The sequence below is a fragment of the Branchiostoma lanceolatum genome, chromosome 3 (assembly GCF_035083965.1).
Source record: "Branchiostoma lanceolatum isolate klBraLanc5 chromosome 3, klBraLanc5.hap2, whole genome shotgun sequence".
NCBI lineage: Eukaryota > Metazoa > Chordata > Leptocardii > Amphioxiformes > Branchiostomatidae > Branchiostoma > Branchiostoma lanceolatum.
The window spans coordinates 27,478,442-27,490,976 of record NC_089724.1 but is presented as its reverse complement, the minus strand read 5'-3'; positions in this window follow the sequence as shown (position 1 = coordinate 27,490,976).

Below are 12,535 nucleotides of genomic sequence, written 5' to 3'. Positions count from 1 at the left end.
GAAATGAAATCACTTTACTTTCTCATTCATGGTTAGGGAGTAATAGCTGACCAAAGTTACGCCCCCCACCCCAAACTTATAAAGCATTATAGACCAATTCAGTGCTCCGGTCTAAAATTCAATCTCTTTATCAGAATGTTCAAACTTTACATTCAAACGATAAGGCACTTGGCGGGTATTTGAGGAAATGAAATCACTTTACTTTCTCATTCATGGTTAGGAAGTAATAGCTGACCAAAGTTACGCCCCCCACCCCATACTTATAAAGCATTATATACCAATTCAGTGCTCCGGTCTAAGATTCAATCTTTTTATCAGAATGTTCAAACTTTACATTCAAACGATAGGGCACTTGGCGGGTATGTGAGGAAATGAAATCACTTTACTTTCTCATTCATGGTTAGGAAGTAAGAGCTGACCAAAGTTACGCCCCCCACCCCATACTTATAAAGCATTATAGACCAATTCAGTGCTCCGGTATAAAATTCAATCTCTTTATCAGAATGTTCAAACTTTACATTCAAACGATAGGGCGCTTGGCGGGTATTTGAGGAAATGAAATCACTTTACTTTCTCATTCATGGTTAGGGAGTAATAGCTGACCAAAGTTACGCCCCCACCCCATACTTATAAAGCATTATAGACCAATTCAGTGCTCCGGTCTAAAATTCAATCTCTTTATCAGAATGTTCAAACTTTACATTCAAACGATAGGGCACTTGGCGTGTATTTGAGGAAATGAAATTACTTTAATTTCTTATTCATGGTTAGGAAGTAATAGCTGACCAAAGGTACGCCCCCCACCCCATACTTATAAAGCATTATAGACCAATTCAGTGCTCCGGTCTAAAATGCAATCTCTTTATCAGAATGTTCAAACTTTACATTTAAACGATAGAGCACTTGGCGGGTATTTGAGGAAATGAAATCACTTTACTTTCTCATTCATGGTTAGGGAGTAATAGCTGACCAAAGTTACGCCCCCCACCCCATACTTATAAAGCATTATAGACCAATTCAGTGCTCCGGTCTAAAATTCAATCTCTTTATCAGAATGTTCAAACTTTACATTCAAACGATAGGGCACTTGGCGGGTATTTGAGGAAATGAAATTACTTTAATTTCTTATTCATGGTTAGGAAGTAATAGCTGACCAAAGTTACGCCCACCACCCCATACTTATAAAGCATTATAGACCAATTCAGTGCTCCGGTCTAAAATGCAATCTCTTTATCAGAATGTTCAAACTCTACATTCAAACGATAGGGCACTTGGCGGGTATTTGAGGAAATGAAATCACTTTACTTTCTCATTCATGGTTAGGGAGTAATAGCTGACCAAAGTTACGCCCCCCACCCCATACTTATAAAGCATTATAGACCAATTCAGTGCTCCGGTCTAAAATTCAATCTCTTTATCAGAATGTTCAAACTTTACATTCAAACGATAGGGCACTTGGCGGGTATTTGAGGATATGAAATCACTTTACTTTCTCATTCATGGTTAGGGAGTAATAGCTGACCAAAGTTACGCCCCCCACCCCATACTTATAAAGCATTATAGACCAATTCAGTGCTCCGGTCTAAAATTCAATCTCTTTATCAGAATGTTCAAACTTTACATTCAAACGATAGGGCACTTGGCGTGTATTTGAGGAAATGAAATCACTTTACTTTCTCATTCATGGTTAGGGAGTAATAGCTGACCAAAGTTACGCCCCCCACCCCATACTTTTAAAGCATTATAGACCAATTCAGTGCTCCGGTCTAAAATTCAATCTCTTTATCAGAATGTTCAAACTTTACGTTCAAACGATAGGGCACTTGGCGGGTATTTGAGGAAATGAAATCACTTTACTTTCTCATTCATGGGTAGGAAGTAATAGCTGACCAAAGTTACGCCCCCCACCCCATACTTATAAAGCATTATAGACCAATTCAGTGCTCCGGTCTAAAATTCAATCTCTTTATCAGAATGTTCAAACTTTACATTCAAACGATAGGGCACTTGGCGGGTATTTGAGGAAATGAAATCACTTTACTTTCTTATTCCCTTGCAGATGTCCTTAGTGTCTAGTCTGTTAAAATCTCCGAGGAGAATCAGGCCTGCTTCGGGGTGCTTTGTTTTAATGCTGTCTGTTTCCGTGATCAGGTGCTCCACGAGTGTGTCTTGGTGGCGGGATGCTGGCTGGTTGTACACCGTACAGATAAACAACTCGGACAGTCCTCTTGGTAGGCGTCTGGGCCTAACGGAGATCCACAGGCATTCTAATTAGGGTGGCACCGCTATTTCTTGTACAACTTTTGCCGGTAATGAGTCCTTCACGTATAAGGCTACTCCACCTCCCCTCCTCTCAGTGCGGCTCCTGGAGAACATGTTGTAGCCATCCATATTCAAACATGCCCCTGGCATGGCAGCGGAAAACCACGACTCTGTCACAGCAGCAATGTCAATGTCATTGTGTAGCAATATTGTCTGGAATTCCTCTAGTTTGTTTACTAATGATCTGGGATTGCACAGCAAGATGGATGGCATGTGTTGTTGAGATCGGTGCCTATTGTCGGCTTGTACTTTCTCAACGTCCCGAAGGGTTTTCGGCTTAGTGAAGTTAGACCACTTAAACTGTCTAGGAGGTAGTTTATGACGAGTATTACTTAACAAAACGGGAATTGGTCTGGGTCTGTTCTTCCCACTACGGCATCCTCTAGCATGGAAGTTTTTCTTCTTAATCCCGCATTCGATGATGGCTCTCTTGGCTGTAACAGTCAATTTTGAGTAAGAACTGAGTGCCCAGAGGGCTAAAGACGAATACGACATGACGCTTTGAAGGGCCGTGTTCATCATGACCTGTAGTAACCCGACGTCGGCATCCACACAGGTAAACAACAAAAGGTAGACGTGTTTCTCAGTTTTGTACTGTTGGGATCGCCTTACAGCTTCTCAGGCTTTACAAGTAAATCGTCCAGTAACTCATGAGCTAAGTGTGACTGACTACCTCACCATTCTGGTCCGTAGAAGCGGAGTTAAGTCGTGGCTCGGGAGCATTCCTTTGTCTTAGCGTTGTTGCCCTCCCTTCACAGCGGCGTCACTCCAGAAACATCTCAGAAAACCCAGTCAATCAGCACAAAAACGTCCAAAAGTCTTGTCATAGTTACAAATAGAGCTCCCTGCACAAGTTGTTGTGTTGATTCCTCATTGATGGCAGCTTACAGCAGCATAAATTCCACTTCAAAGGCTAAAAAGACTAGACAGCTAAAAAGTGTGGGCAGCTGTGAAAGCGCCACCTTGCGAATATCTAACTGCATGCATTGTTTAAAGCTGTCTAATGAGGATGCTTTCACGGTACTTGGTTGCAACGAGTTTCACTCTACGATCGTTCTACATGTAGGAAAATACGAATTTTTGAACACATCAATCCTAGGTTGAAAAGTCTGATACTTAAAGGCATGGCTATTTCTTGTCCTTTTCTGAGCTTGTATTAGATACCTCTTTATAGGTTCATAATAAAAGCGTCCACGGTATGAATATTTTCCATAACACTTTGGAGTGACTGTTATGAAATATTATCAGATGCTATTAGACTACCTGACGGTGAAAACGCTTTTGGGAGGTAAACCGGGTTGCTAAGATGTTTATGACAATGTTTGCATCATGACGTTTCGTTCCTTAGGAACCAACGTTTTTATTACGCTTTGTGCAACTACAAACGCGATTGATCGTCACAGATGTAAGATAACCAAATGTGTGTTCAATTCAAAGAGAACAGAATCGCTTTAAGGAGAAAGTATCATACGTTCAATCAAATTCGGAACGTTTTCAAAACATGCAATGTCTCTCTGTGAAAGCTAGTGACAGTGATATGATTTATAGAACTGGGTCAGGTAAATCATCCTTCGTCATAAATATTGGCAACGTATGATGTCTTCTCCTTTGAGTTGTTCTGTTCTCTTTGAACACGAATTCGATTATCTTACATTTGTGACGAACAATCGCGTTTGTACACAAAGCGTCATAAAACGTTGATTCCCAAGCTACGAAACGTTATTATGTAAACACCGTCACAACATCTAAGCAACCCGGGCTACCTTCAGATTGTGTTTTCACCGTCAGCCAGCCTAATGGCATCTTTGCGTAAGATAATACTTTCATAATAATAACTTTATTGCACAACAATTGTACAAGCTTGAAGGTGCAAAGTATGGCATCCACTGGTACATTATAAGATAACATTCTATTAGGCGAATCGATCTATCTTATACAATATGGTGTAGTAGTATGGGAAGACAATGGGATTTTACAATCATTGGAGGAGTTTCTAACGTCTATGCATTCTTTGATATATTTTTCAATGTATGCCATGCAGGGGTTGTCACATATCATTATGTACTTAGATTTGCTATTCAAGTCCATTGAGATAAATCCTGGTAAATCCGACGATAGCAACAGTCACTCATCAAAAGTGTTACGCAAGATATCCACCATGGACGCTTTTGTTATGAACCTTTAAAGAGGTTTCTCTGGAAAACGTTCTAAGGTATGCTCGAAACATCATTATGTTAACATCGTAACAAGATTTGCAAGCGAGAAAGAGAGAGAGGGGGGAGAGAGAGAAAGAGATAGGGAAAGAGAGGGAGGGAGAGGGAGGGAGAGAGGGAGGGAGAGAGAGGGGGGATAGTGTCATCAGTCCAGAGCTACACTACAGAGTTCCTGAGGGTGTTGCGTAATCAAGCAGCGTCTCATCTCACATAAAACGACAACATCATAGGAGACGGTTTACTTTGATGGGCACACGCCCCGTGGAAATCAAGAACCATGAGTTCACCGTACACTTCACTTTGTTAACGCGCAAACGTTTCGTTTGCAACTCATGTGTATGCCGCATGGCGGCGCTTGTGGTGCGTCTGACACGGACGGAGAATCTATAATACCGATACCGTTTTCATATCAACTTCACTTCAAGCTGTCTTGTTTTTCAGCTTCACTTTCATATGTGTTATCTATATGTGCCCGGCTAGTATTCGGGCATTCTAATAACAGATAAAAAGCTCTGTGACAACTTGACACCATTGTTACATTTGCCCTATTTCTTCTGCCCCTCATCAAATTCATCTAAGTGATTTGACGGAGGCTAAAAATGCTGACATCATCAGAGTTTCGCTATCAAAGCACGTACAAAAGCGCCCCCTAGATTCACATGTAGAAACATGCAGGAGGCACGAGTGCGACTGGTTCAGGGTCAGCCACATGAATTTTTAATGACATGGACTGTTTGTTTGTACATGTACTCAGCGTAGGAATAACTTCGTTATATTATTAACCGCTTCCGTTGTTCCTGTCATCATTTTTAAGTGACGCACAGGTCTGAACTCTTTCGATGACATACGGGTATATTTCAGGCGCACAGACACAAATAGATTTATTGACACGTAATTATGAAAAGTACAATAGCACTAAAGTTTACAAAAAAGATATAGATTAGAAACTAACATTGCCATTCTAGATAAACAAAACACAATGCATTTTTCTGTGAATTAGCTTGCTTGGCGTTTCATCAGAATAATACTAGTAACTACATTGTAGACTATTAAATGATGAGGCTCTTTTAGCATTTCGTCGGTGATACCTGTGGTACTTTACGGTTATTCGAGGGTTTCCCAACAATACCACACCTGCATGCACGTCCTACTTGCGTCATTTCTTTTGTGTGGTCCTTTTTGCCATAGTGACTATTCATGCCGTCCCTCCCTATTGTCTATTTACATAGTGTAGATGTCTTGGACTAGTGTATCTGTTTATCTAGCGGTAAACCTATAGCTGTATATACAATTACTTCTCAACTTAACTTTTCGTCCTTTTTTCGCTAATTGATCGGCTACGTGTACGCCATGTAGCTGTTACTATGTTTATCAGACCTACTGGTTTCGTGTCTAATAGATATAGATGTAATTTTAGAAGTTTTGTCTCTTTATCATTTACAGAAATAATTGCCGACGTTTTGGTGACCATCTGTCACCTATCTCAATGCAATGCACACAGTTTGTAGGCGTGTGCCATGGAAGCCGTTAATCATGAAGCAAGTATGACATAGAAGCAAGTGCGATATAGCAATGGCATAAAATACTATAAAAGGAGAAATTTTCGCAGGGACTTGATCTCGCAGGGGGGATAAATTTTACATTGTGTTCGCGGTGCTTGTAAGTTCTCAGTTGAAACTGCTATGCAGGGTTTTGCTGTAAAAGGAGATATATTCGCGGTGGTTTTAAGTTCGCGCCGAGGAAATCACTGTGAGAATCGCGAACATTAAACCACAGCGAAAATGTTCCCTTGCACAGTAACGCAGAAACTGTTTGCAGTTGAAATGGTACAATGTTCCACAATGCCCTTTTTTTTAACCAAAGGTTGTTTTGTTTTGGGTTTTTTTGTCGGGATTTTCTTCGATTGCGAGTTTTATATGGAACACCTAAATGAACCATCGAAGCCAAAATTCCTTTGGTGGTTCGTAATGAAGAAATGTTTATATTTTGTTCCCCGGGGTAGAAATAGTAAACAGTGCCTGAATGCTTGGACACTCCGATAAACGTGCTTGTTGTCCTTGTAATTAGAGGCAATCATTATGTGGCCTCAAGGATAATTTTGCATCATTGTTGGAAGCGAGTGTAGCCATCAATATTTGAAATTTCATCACCCTGCGACAAAGCATCACTCATTATCTTGTCATATCATCTTTTTGACAGGAACTTTGCAAGGCCCCTGTCAACTTGACGGCGTTCGCTGAGTGACCGTGCAGCGACCGAAATTGGATTGATGTCCTAATTGAAATAAGATGTAAGATGTAAAATACATGATTCCCGTTATAAAATCAAGGGTAACACAAATCCAATTTAGGACGCAGCAAGGCGGCCAACGTAAAGCGGGTCGAGGGCGCTATCCTCTCATCTCCAAACAGATGGGCGGTTCCGGTTGAGTGACTATCGAAGAAAAATGCGCAGACGAGAAAAATACGGCCCAAAAATACGTCTAGATGCATGCAAGACAAATAAAAGCGACGGGTATAATTCTTTACAATCACTTGATCTATAAATTGACGAATGAAGAAATAAATGTTAGGTTTTTAGGTGATAGAACAAAATCGTCGATGTTGTTTACGTTGCTTTCTTGTCTTCATTTCTTTGTAAACTTAGATATTGAAAACATCATATCTGGATTGCATGCATGTGTATGATTCAGCACGCATCACGTTAATGAAATTGCGGTACTGTATAGTATGTTCTACACCAGGTAATTGGTAAGGGTCATTAAAACTGATCTCCGGGCATTGTTAACTGCACCCGCCATCATGAATATTTCAAACTCTCATCACTTAACACTAAGACTGTTAATCTCTTCGTTCTACAGGTGTCTATGTGATAATTCTGTGGTCGTCACGAAATTACACAAACTCATTCGTCTGTTGTGGACTCTTGGCAACTGTTACAGCACATTTGGGAGGAGGGGGGATGAAGTTGAAAATGATTTTTAAGTACATTTATGACAAAGATTTCAGTTGAGTTCCGTATACGTTACAGGTATACGTTGACCAGCAGACAACATTAAACTGGGCGTATAAAATTAACAATATTGATGACCTCTTTGTATACGTTTTTATTAAGATGATACCTACCAACCTTTGCGATGGTATCGCCCTGTCAGCCAGGAGTCAACAAGGAAATTTCTCTTCGCGCCTTCTTAATTTGGAGTTGGTGTTGACGTGGTGTTGTTTCTGTCAGGAAAAAAAAACTGTTAGAAACAGCGCTAGCGTGCTCAAGTCGACTCGGAAGTGCGTTTTCCTTTATTCTTTTTCTTCTAACCGTCCGGACAACTACAATCAAACCGTTTATAGGGCAGACGAGCGGTAGGGTCGAGGCGGGGTAGTACTTTATGTGCGTTCCCTGTCCGTTCAATATTTTCTTTTTCCGGGTGTGAGCAAATGACAGAACAATGACAGGATTTCAACTCTGCTGTGTCGTCGCGATCTTCTTTGCCGGTTCCATCACTGCGCTACCAGGTCAGTAAGGAAAACAGTCATCTAGAATTTTACTTCGTTTTCGTTACTTTCGTGAGAAAATTTAGTCTCTACCAGACTAACCGCGGCGGCTATAGGGAGAACATTTACCGGGGACTTTGGCCATGGAGGGTAACATTCGCAGGGTTGCATATTTTACCCTCTCTCCGTAGCCGACTCCCTTCATACAATTTACTCTATTTGGCCAATTTCTACTACTAGAATTTCCCCAGCGACCCTCGGAGGCTGGTAGAGCCTAATAAAATTAGTTTTCTCATGATATTTTCGCTTCATATTTTATCGTCAAAGGCGTCCATATTTTTGTTCCAGGGAGCTTTTAAGCCTCATTGTAGATGCTGTTATATAAATACACGTGAAACATATTTTTGCTAGACTATTTCACACAAGTTCAGGTGTTTCAAAATGTTCGGGTTCGGTTTTGGGAGTCGCTACGAATGGACATTCCTGGTCTTTGGTGCCGATGGTATGGCGTACCTATTTAAGATTTACCATATTAAAACACAAAAGCACAAATACTGTAAATGCAGACATGTTCGCGGTGGTTTTATGTTCGCGGTTTTTGGCGGTAGGCTCTTCGCCGCGAACTCAAAACCACCGCGAAATGTTTTGCCCTCCTACCCCCTTGTCTACAACTGTCTCAAACGCTAACTTAAAACCACCGCGAACACGCCATTTTCTCCCTACCGCGAAATTAAAACCACGCCAGCTTAAATGCATTTACAGTAAGCAAAAAACGACAGCCACCACTCAGAATGTGATCCGTCGTTTGATATACCTATACTTCAAAAAAGAAAAGGGACAATACTGTCGTCTGGTAAATTGACATTTTGGAGCGTGTGTTATCCAGCAGACGAGATGAACAAAGCAGTGAAGTTTGACCAAAGAAAAAAAAGGCAGTCATGGCTGACCGGAGAAATATGATATTTTCAAATGAATCTAGATTGACAGAGCGTCAGTTAGTCTCATCGAAGGAATGTGTTCGCGAAAAGTCGTTTAATTCATTTTTGACGTAATAGCACTTTTGTACGTAAAATATTGCTGTGGTCGAACATGTTATATTCGATTGTTTTGACATCAATTCTTTTGGCTTGTGGTCGGATAATATCATATGATGGCTATCAAGTCACAATTTCACTGTCGACAGCGCATAGAATTTACAAATGCCATTATCTATCAATGCACTATTGATGAGCACTGCCCAGTTTTTATCTGCTTAATAACTCAAGGCAGTATAAAAGCTGAACAAATATATGTTTATATTGCGAAGCCAAATCAGGATATTTTGTAGTCTAAAATACAGAAATACACGTTAACATATTGACACCGCTAAGATAAAACTAATCTAAACTAAACAAACTCCTGAAAAACGCGAAAGATCACTGATAAAATGGTTTACTGTTTCTTTTTCTTCAGGTTGTCCGGCCGGCTACCTGGTATTTGAAGGGTTCTGCTATAAGGCATTCACAACGCCCAAGTCGCACGACACCGCGAGCGCGACCTGTTCTAACCACGGCGGTACCCTGGCTATGCCGCGGAGCGAAGAGATTAACAACTTCCTCGTTGGTAACATCCTCAATGAGTTTCGGAACACAGCGTCTGGTACTAGTGGTACGAGGTTTTGGTTTGGTTTGCGCCGCCGGGGGACCGGTTGGCAATGGATGGACGAAGGCGAACTCGGGAGTTTTCAACCGTGGGCACCGAACCAACCAAACAACCAACAACAGGAATGCGTCAATTATCGAATCAGCAACAACGATAGGTGGAAGTGGGCCGACCAGTCATGCTCAGTTACAAAGGGGTTCATCTGTCAAGTCCAAGTGACAGGTACGGTTACTATGCTACTTATATAATGTGTGAAGGCAAATTCTTGAGTTCTTGGTTTCGCCGTTTGGGTGAAACTTTGTTTATCTATTTTAGTTTAAAACTTTATTTCATTCATATCGATGAGTATAGGAATGTAACGGTCTTAGCATAATGCTTTTTTAAGTTGGCACCTCTGTAAATATGAACCCTTTTCCCACATACATGACTGTGTATCATAGGGAGCATGCGAGGAAATTAAGGAGCGGAGGCGGATGGCAATGAAAAAGTATTTAGTACTGTGTAATTCAATCAAGTTTGAGTTTGATTTGTCGAGGAGGATTGGCGTAAGTACTTTTGCACACTAACCTTAAAGTTGACTTGCCATGCCGTTGGTCAAGGGTTCCCGTAGTCTCTACTGTACTGTTACTTAGACTGTCAAGGGGTCATGTGTCTTTACCGTTTTGTGATGTAATTATTCAAGGGGACCTGACACGGTCTATAATGCCTTGTTCTTTCATTGGGCAATCGTAAACTATCTTGTTCTGTCATTGGTCAAGGGATACCGAGAGTCGTCACTGCATGTGCTGATCTGTACTTGATCAAGTTAGAGGTCCTTAGTCTGTACTGTTTTGTTTTGTGTCTATTGGTCAAGAGGTCCCGAGAGTCTGTATGTCCTGATTTGACCAAGGTTTTTTTGAGAGTCTGTTCTGTCCTCGGTTTTTTTCTGGTCACGGGGTCCTGATAGTCTGTTCTGTAATTGGTGGTGAGAGTGTCTTGAGAGTCTTGCCTGTTCTGTTATTTCATTGGTCAGGGTGTCTTGAGAGTCCGTACCGTCCTGTTCTTTCATATGTCAAGGGGTCCTAAGAGCCTGTACTGCCCTGTTGTGTCATAGGTCAAGGGGTAATGAGAGTCTGAACTGCACTGTTCCTTTGGTTAGCGCACATATTCGGTCATTGTTCAAGATTTCCCGACAGTCTGTCCTGTTCTATAATTGATCAAGCTAGAGATCCTTAGTATGTACTGTCTTGTTTTCCGTCTATTGGCAATAGGTCTCGAGAGTCTGCATATCTTGTTTAGGCGCCTAGGCCAAGGTGAAATAAGTACTGTCCTGTTTTGTCATTGGTCAAAGCGTCCCGAGAGCCTGCATTGCACTGTTCTGTCATTGTTCAAGGGTTCTTGATCATCCGTTTTGTCCTGTTCTTTCATTGGTCAAAAGGTCCTGAGGGTTACCACTGCCCTGTTCTGTCATTGGGTAAGTGTAACCGGAGAGTTTTAGCTGCCCTGTTCTGTGATTGGTTAAGGGGTCCTGTGTTATATATACCGTACTGTCTTGTAATTGATAAATGTGTCCTGTGTCTATACCGTACTATCTTGTTATTGGTCAAGGGGCCCTGTGTCTATACCGTGCTGTCTTGTTATTGGTCAAGGGGCCTTGTGTCTGTACCGTACTGTCTTGTAATTGGTCAAGTGGCCCTGTGTCTGTGCCGTAACGTCTTGTAATTGGCCAAGGGACCCTGCGATGATACCGTGCTGTCCTTAAGTTGGTCGAGTAGTCCTGTGTCTATACCGCGTACCGTACTGTCCTTTAGGGTTCCTGTATCTATACCGTGCTGTCATGTAATTGGCCAAGGGATCCTGTGATAATACCGTACTGTCCTTAAGTTGGTCAAGGGGTCCTGTATCTATACTGTACTGTTCTGTAATTGGTCAAGAGGGCCTGTGCCTGTATCGTACTGTCTTGTAATTGGTCAAGGCGTCCTGTGTCTATGCCGTACTGTTATGTAATTGGCTAAGGGGTCCTGTGCCTATATTGCACTGTCTTTTGATTGGTCAAGGGGTCCTGTGTCTATACTATACTGTACTGTTCTGTCATTGGACAGAGGTTGCCGAGTCCGTACTGTAGTGTTGTTTTAATTGGTCAGAAATCCAGCCTGACGTTATAGGTTTTCGTTGATATCGTATATAAAAAATATGATTACCAATATGCAGAATATGAATAGCAAACAGCAACCCTTCCCTTTTTTGGCATGGCAAGTCGAAGTGTTGCCCACCTTTTTGGATGAGAGAATTTTTCTTTTCTTTTTGGGAGGCAATGACCACCAAACATGCACGTGCACAGTACTTATTCCATATAATCAAGTTTGTCCAGTTTGAAATTAAGAGCAGAGACTTATATATTTTTTGTTTTCACAGCCGCGGAAGGCTTTGACGTGTGGGCGCGATCTTTCGCGAAGGGCGACCCCGGTTTCTCGTATCATGGCACGTATATCATCAGCAATGGCCAAAAGAGCACGATTGAGGGCGGTGAGTGTGGAAATCATCATCTTTGGGATTCTTTGCTTCGTCATTAATTACAAATGACTTCGCCATTGCTTACAAAAGAGAAGTCAAACCCTTCACTAGTTATAGACAATTACGTTTGTATAATTTAGATAAGCAGCTTTTATACCTATTTTGTACACTGTTCTTTTATGTATGTTATTTGCATTTAGCCTTCGGATATGAACTTGCAATAAACTTACTGCTAATGAAGTAGTGCGTTGATGAAGTGGCGTTAGTCCACTATGGAACCGATGCTATTAGTATCATGTATCCATGCACCAAAAACTTGGTTCTAAGTATATGTATTACTTCTGCATTTCCACGGATTTATTCCAATTGAAATAGCTC